Genomic DNA, 8110 nt, shown 5'->3' with positions numbered 1-8110 from the left:
AATATACAGCATTGACATGCTCCTTTCCATATTTGCAAGCAGTCTGCTGTTTCATGTCCAATTCTAACTGTCACTTCTTGACCTGCGTACAGATTTCTCAAGAGGGGGGTCAGGTGGTCTGGTATTTCCATCTCTTTAAGAAGTTTCCACAGTTTGTTGTGATCCACACAGTCAAAGGCTTTGGCATAGTCAATAAAGTAGAAACAGATGATTTTCTGGAACTCTGTTGTTTTTTCAATAATCCATTGGATGTCGGCAATTTCAGGCCAACCCCAAATCAAGGAAAGAATTTGACTTCATCTCTATATACTGGTGCAGCAAAGTTTTAATTGTGTTCCTTAATCTATCTCACTGCTCTTAAATATGCCATTGTTTTATCCAGTTCTGTCATATCAGTGCTTAATCTTCCCACAACTTCTGTGATGCTTAAGCACTCATATTATTTTCAAAACTTTTGGATTACTTTCTAAAACCCATCACTTCCATTTTTCTTATAGTAGTCAGTTCTCTTTGAGTTTATTTACTGTGTCTTTTTTCATGTACCCCTTTCATCTGCCCCTTTTCAGCATTTTCCCCCTAATTGTAAACTGAACTTTCATTATCCAAATCAGTATCCCTATTTTTGAGTGTTTACTTTGGACCTGATTATTCATTATCCAACCACACATTTTCATTTGATTGACTTGTAAATACATCAAGCTCAAAATATCTGGGATAGAAAATTCATTTATCATGAGCTCTAGTGAAAAGCAATATGATGAAATTAATTGTTTCTAAGAGCAAACTTGGCATTTCCCTTCCAATTCCTATTCTTTCTTATCCAAATGATGCCCAATTCTTCCCATTCTTCTCTATATATTTTCTGTCTACATTTCACATTTTTCTGTTTACAGTATATGTTAGATTTGGCCCACATCATTTCTTGTCTCTGTTGCTGCTACCTACTCTTAAATATTTGTCTGTAACTTCCATCTAATCCATTTTCTAATATACACATTATTCAAGTCATTTAGAGCACAAATTAGATCAAGGTTTACTTAACTTAAAAAAAAATATTCAAGCTTCCCCCATCTTGCTTTTTGACTGAAGACCCATATCCTTAACAGAACTTGTATGGTCCTGAATAATGTCTCTTCAATGTTACCAGTAATCTCTTATTCACACAAACCAAGGTTGTTTTTTTTGTTTTTGTTTTTTTTTTAATTTCCTGAATGACTCTGTATTTTCTTTTATCCTATGTTTTGCACAAACTGTTCTTTTTTACTGCTACTCCCAGTTACATCTATGATTCATTCACCTTGCCAATTTTTTCTCATTGTAGAGGGATCACTTCCTTTCACCAGCCCCCAGATGAAGCCTGTGTAGCCTTCTATAGTTGTATAACATGCCAAACTTGATTATCAAAATACTTTATCATGCAGCATTTTAATTGAATTTACACTGCACCATATGTTTTAAAAAGGAAGACATGGCTTTTGTTATTTTCATTATATTTTCTCCAACTGTTAATAGCCTGTTATAAAATATTTCATGAATACAGGTATGAATGTACCTATGAACTGTGGAATTTCTGAACGTGGCATGCCATTTTTCCAGATGATTCTGGTTTTCAACTCCAGATTTTTCAATTACTAGTTATATGACTAACTAATTAATATGACTCTGTAAGTTTCTAATTTCCCATCTGTAACATATGGAGATGATATTATCTTGCAAGATTGCATTTTCTGAAGAAATACATTTCTCATTTGTCATTTTACCTAAAATGGAGGGAATGTCTATTCCTCTCCCCAGAAGGAGAAAGAATAGGTACAGTACTTTCAGACTTTCTCTGCTCATCTCATATCTTTTCCATTTCATTCTTTTTCAAAAAACATTCATTCCCTCTACCTACTGCATTCATATCCATCTAGTCATATAAGCAATAGATTTTTCTGTGTAGAAATGACATTCTCCAGCAACATCTGTATCAGGAGAAAGTAATTACGTTTCACAGCTAACAGAAATCCTTGGTTTATCAGTACTCAAACTGCTTGGTTTCTCTGTCAGCACATCTACAAATTGTTTCCTAACACAAGAAAAGTTTTTTTGTCTTCTACATGTGAATGGAAATATACATGCCAAAGAGATACAAATCACATGAAATTTGGTGTAGCTAAATTAATATCACACAAAGTAAACGTTGGAGGAAGGAATATTATGAGGAAAATAGAGACACATTTCATAATGATAAAAGGGTCAATTTCTTTGGGTATTTTGGGGAAAAAAAAGGGTGCTATTACTGTAAAAGTTATTTAAATTTCAGCAATAAATAAAAGTATAAGTAATTCTTATACTCAGCTGAAAAGCCTTGGAATTCAATAAAAATCATTATGAAGAAGTACTGATTGGCAAAATGACTGTGGGACTGAAAAATCTTCACACTCAGATCCAATTTTTTTTTCAAAATGTGAATCTCAGTTTAAGAATGTCAGCAAACAACACATGTTCATGTGATTTACAGTAGCTCTAGATTTTATGTCTACTGGGACTATTGCTCTATTTTCCTGGGGAGGATTAGCTGGCACTTGGAGGTGGATAGTGGGGCACATCAGCCCACTGGTTTTGAGTGGTTCAAAACCAACATCTAGGCAGCAGTGAACATACACAGTGGATGTCTTTCCCACTCTTATATTTGCATTTTAGCTTTGCAAATATTTTTCGTTATTACTTGTCTTTTGTGATTGAATTTTAATTGTTCTAGATTAAATTTTACATTCTACTTATTTTGGTAACTTGTATTTGCAGTTTTGTAAGTTTATTCACAAATTATTATTTAAAATGCATAAATTTTCCTAGGTAATTCATGTCTTCTTTTTTTTGCCAATGTGAGTGTAATTCTTTTCAAATTGTGTTATGTTGTCTAAATGAATGTAACAGGTCTGGGGAATCATTTTGACTTGTGTATGTTGGTCCATATTCAGAAATGATGTATGATTCTCTTATTGTTTTTATTTTCTTTCCTTTTTTGGTAGATTCTCCATGTGGACAAATACATTTGGTAAGTATTTATAAATGTAATTAGCTAATAGATTACAAAATTTTAATCATGTCAAAGTGGTATCATTATTTTTACATTTATATTTTTTTTAAATTTCAGTATTCCAGTATGCTTTTGAAAAAATGTAAGTAGTTTGGATTGGCCTTTCTTTTTTTTCTATTCACAAAAACAATTTGTGTAAGAAATGCATATTTTGGTAAAATTTTTCTATACTTCCCTCTATATAATGTTATATATGTATATAACAATATATGTTTTTAAAAACATTAATTTCATGTCAGCAGAGGCAGGAAGTGTCAAATATAACCTAATTTTAAGGGTTCTTAACCTTTAACATTTTCTCTTAAATCATTTTTGAAAATTTGCCTACATTTTTATTCCTATGAGATTTCAAAATTATTTGTATAAAGATGCCAGAGCACTTAAAAAAAAAAGAAACCATATGTGTATTTATTTTTATTTACAGATTTGATGTTTTTTTTTCCTCCCTTCCTCCTTCCCTTCTTTCTTTTCTTCCTTCTTGCCTTCCCTATTTTAGCATATTTAAAATATGATTATGATTAAGTTAATAAACAGTTTTCGTGTATGGAGCCTTCTGAAACTATATTTCTTTTTAGTTTTCTAAACTAAAGAGCCCTAATTTGAAAAATTTATAACTCTGATCTTGAGTATTTCCTTTGTCTCTTGTATTTTTCAGTTTTCTTTTGTTATGGTATTTTGTTTTTGACGGTATAACCAAAGAATTTTTATAAGGAAAGCCTATGACTGACACTCCTGCCTTCAAAAGCTACTACTTCTGGAAACTTAAGAGAGAAATAGATGATGTAAAAGAGAGGAAAAAAAGTTTTGTAGAGAATTTAGAGATAGAACAACCCCTTATCTTAACAATGAAGGGAGAAGGAAAACAAATTCATTTCAGCATGTACCTTTAGAAGGGGTCTAAGCAATTGAAACATAATAGGGCCCTAGAAGAAGGTGAATGTTCCACTCTCACTGATGGTTATGTCTGGTGTGCAGATAACATTGCGGACATCAGGAAAATGATGAAGGACTGATAGCAGGAAGCATAGTGTATACAGAACTCTGTGATACAATACACTCTCTCTTCTCTTGGACTACAAGCAGCAGAATTCCATGGAACCACCTGGTGGGCTTGAACTGAAAAAAAAATATATCGATCAACTTTTGTAACTTGTACATCAAACAAAAAGTGGCTCACAGAAAACATTGCTCCATATGCAGTATTTTAGGGTTAATTTCAGTATTCATCTTAAACCTTTTCTTTTGAAAAGCAGTATTAAACTAATGGAATTTACCTGAATATAAATATCTTCAGGATGCATGCATTATATCATATATTATCTGAAATGTAATCTATTTTAACACAAAATTTCATAATTTTATTTCCCTTCTGCTGATTCCAGTTCTCTAAACTCAATTATACACAGGATTTGAAAAAACAAAATATAAGCCTCAGTTCAGGTTTTGAGATTATCTTTCAATTCTCATATCTCTCTTTAAATTTTTTTCTTACAATAAAAAATTCCAGATCTCTGTTTCTGGAAATGATCAACTTTTATTTTGTTCAAAAAATTATATTGGAAGAGCAATATGTCAGAAAAAGGTTGGAACTTTCAGAAGTTTCCCAAGCCTATCCTTCTCCTTTCTTTCTTTGTGGTAGTGCTAAGAGTGAAGCATTTTGGCATGGACTTGGAAGTTACTGAAGGAAGGAGGGTACCAGGAGGGAGTTGAAAACTGAGTATGTAATGATTTTTCTAAATGCCAGGGAGAAAGGTTGAGTGAGTGCCCATCACTAACTTTTTTTTTTTAATGGGCCATTTATTTTGCATTTTTAAATTGTATTTTTTATTTGGAAGATAATTGCTTTACAAAAATTGTGTTAGTTACATCAACATGAATCAGTCACAGGTATACATATGTCCCCTCCCTCTTGAACGGCCCCTCCCCCGCCCTCCCTATCCCACTCCTCTAGGTCTCGACAGAGCTCTGGGTCTGAGCTCCCTGCATCACACAGCAAATTCCCACTGGCTCTCTGTTTTGCATATGGCAATGCACATGTTTCAATGTTTCTCTGTTGGGGAAGATTCACATCAAAGACGAAGACCTTGCACAAGCATTGTGATGTCCAACAATCAGAAGAGGAATTAAGGATTTTAATCAAGATCTGTGCCTATATTTTTCAATGAGTATAAATAAGAGGGTTATAATAAACTTTTCTTTCCCAGAGTTAAAAAAAGAAAAAGCTAATATGGTGAACTCTTAGAAGTTCACATTAAATTGATTGCTGGACTGTGAAGGTATCTCTTGGGATACCTTTTGCTTAGCACCATTACCTCCAGAGAAGAATATTTGGATGAGCTTCCAGAGCTTTGGGAGGATGAAAGGATTTTGCTGGCAAGAGCATGTAATGGGGTGTCCTGGCTGGGCCAGTTTAAATTGATTTGTTCATGGAAATGGCAAACACTGTCTCTGAAATGTTGTGAACTCTAGCTCTACAGCAAAGGTAAGGAAAAGCAAGGCAAATATATGGGAGGCTTGCCACACAGCAGAGCTGCTGAACTCAAAGCATTTGTTAAATTTGTTTTTAAATCTAGAGATTATCCTTTTAAAAATATAAGTCATACATTTAATAGAAACAGCCTAAATTCTTTGTTTCTACCAATAGGATTATTAAAGCCATTCATAGGGAAGACATGTGGTATGAAAATATTGGAAGCTTTTCAATGGATAATGTGCTGAATGAACAGTCTGTCCCTATACTATTTATTACCTCTATTTATAGGAAAATTTGCTGAAACTATTATCTATTACAAAATATCAGTTTTTATTTAATAAGGGGAGTTGCTACTTGGCTGTAACAGAAAGTGTTTTGCTTCATGAAGCAAGTTCAGATTTAGAATCAAGCTCATTAAAGATTTCAAGAGTATATTGTGATAACAACTTGAGGAGAAGAAATTGCCAGGTTTTACTGTTTGGAAAATTAGGGAGCAAGAATGATTGATGTATGTTCCTATGGCCTTTAAAGATAAAACTAAGTTTGCATAAAACTAGGGCTATACTGGTGGGTAGAAATATAGAGAATGCTATTACAAAGGCAGAGAAAAAGACAAAGATATATGGCTCAATATCACAAGTTCCAAAAATATTTAAATCTCTTGTCGCTAAGATAACTCAAAATTCATTGTTCAAGAGCAATTATTATTAGAGATGTTTATGTATTAGATATATTTATGTATTAGAGATTTTTTTAATTGAGAGAATATAATTAAAGCGGGTCGCTAAATAAACTCAAAATGGATTAAAGATCTAAATGTAAGACCAGAAACTATAAAACTCTTAGAGGTGAACATAGGCAAAACACTCTCTGACATAAACCACAGCACGATACTCTATGACCCACCTCCCAGGATATTGGAAATAAAAGCAAAAATAAACAAATGGGACCTAATGAAACTTAAAAGCTTTTGCACAACAAAGGAAACTATAAGCAAGGTGAAAAGACAGCCCTCAGAATGGGAGAATTTAATAGCAAACGAAGCAACAGACAAAGGATTAATCTCAAAAATATACAAGCAACTCCTGAAGCTCAATTCCAGAAAAATAAATGACCCAATCAAAAAATGGGCCAAAGAACTAAACAGACATTTCTTCAAAGAAGACATACAGATGGCTAACAAACACATGAAAAGATGTTCAACATCACTCATTTATCAGAGAAATGCAAGTCAAAACCTCAATGAGGTACCATTACACGCCAGTCAGAATGGCTACTATCCAAAAGTCTACAAGCAATAAATGCTGGAGAGGGTGTGGAGAAAAGGGAACCCTCTGATATTGTTGGTGGGAATGCAAACTAGTACAGCCAATATGGAGAACAGTGTGGAGATTCCTTAAAAAACTGGAAACAGAACTGCCATATGACCCAGCAATCCCACTTCTGGGCATACACACCGAGGAAACCAGATCTGAAAGAGACACGTGCACCCCAATGTTCATCGCAGCACTGTTTATAATAGCCAGGACATGGAAGCAACCTAGATGCCCATCAGCAGACGAATGGATAAGGAAGCTGTGGTACATATACACCATGGAATATTACCCAACCATTAAAAAGAATTCATTTGAATCAGTTCTAATGAGATGGATGAAACTGGAGCCCATTATACAGAGTGAAGTAAGCCAGAAAGATAAAGACCAGTACAATATACTAATGCATATATATGGAATTTAAAAAGATGGTAGCAATAACCCTATATGCAAAACAGAAAAAGAGACACAGATGTACAGAACAGACTTTTGAACTCTGTGGGAGAAGGTGAGGGTGGGATGTTCTGAGAGAACAGCATTGAAACATATATACTATCAAGGGTGAAACAGACCACCATCCCAGGTTGGATGCATGAGACAAGTGCTCAGGGCTGGTGCACTGGGAAGACCCAGAGGGATGGGATGGGGAGGGTGGTAGGAGGGGGGATCGGGATGGGGGACACATGTAAATCCATGGCAGATTCATATCAATGTATGGCAAAAACCACTACAATATTGTAAACTAATTAGCCTCCAACTAATAAAAATAAATGGAAAAAAAAACCCATGAGTAACAATGCTGTTTATAAACTTCGAAATTTCAGCAAGCAAAGATTTCATTTTTTAAGTGACAGATAAACCCCAAAATGTATCTAAATAAATTTGTATTAAAGAAAAAACAAACCAACAAAAATATGAAGTGGATCTCTGATTGGTATAATTTGGTCTGTACCTTGTTCATGTAAGAAATTTACAGTCAAATTTTGTTGAACGTTGACGATTATGCTTTCAGTATGTGTTCATTGTATGCAGAGCCAGTTCCAGATTCTTTCCTAGCCACAAAGGATACACAAACGTTATACAGAGCCATGAAGAATAACAAAAGCAGTGCAGTGCGTTCCATTCTAATAATTCAACTAAGCTTCAAAATTGAAGATTTTACTTTCCACAGGAATTTGTGAATTGACTGAATATTCATCATGTCTCACGTATCTTTCTAACATGAATTAACCAGAGAAATGA

The sequence above is a fragment of the Muntiacus reevesi genome, chromosome 11, assembly GCF_963930625.1.
Source record: "Muntiacus reevesi chromosome 11, mMunRee1.1, whole genome shotgun sequence".
NCBI classification, from domain to species: domain Eukaryota; kingdom Metazoa; phylum Chordata; class Mammalia; order Artiodactyla; family Cervidae; genus Muntiacus; species Muntiacus reevesi.
Note: the sequence above shows the minus strand (reverse complement) of the source record.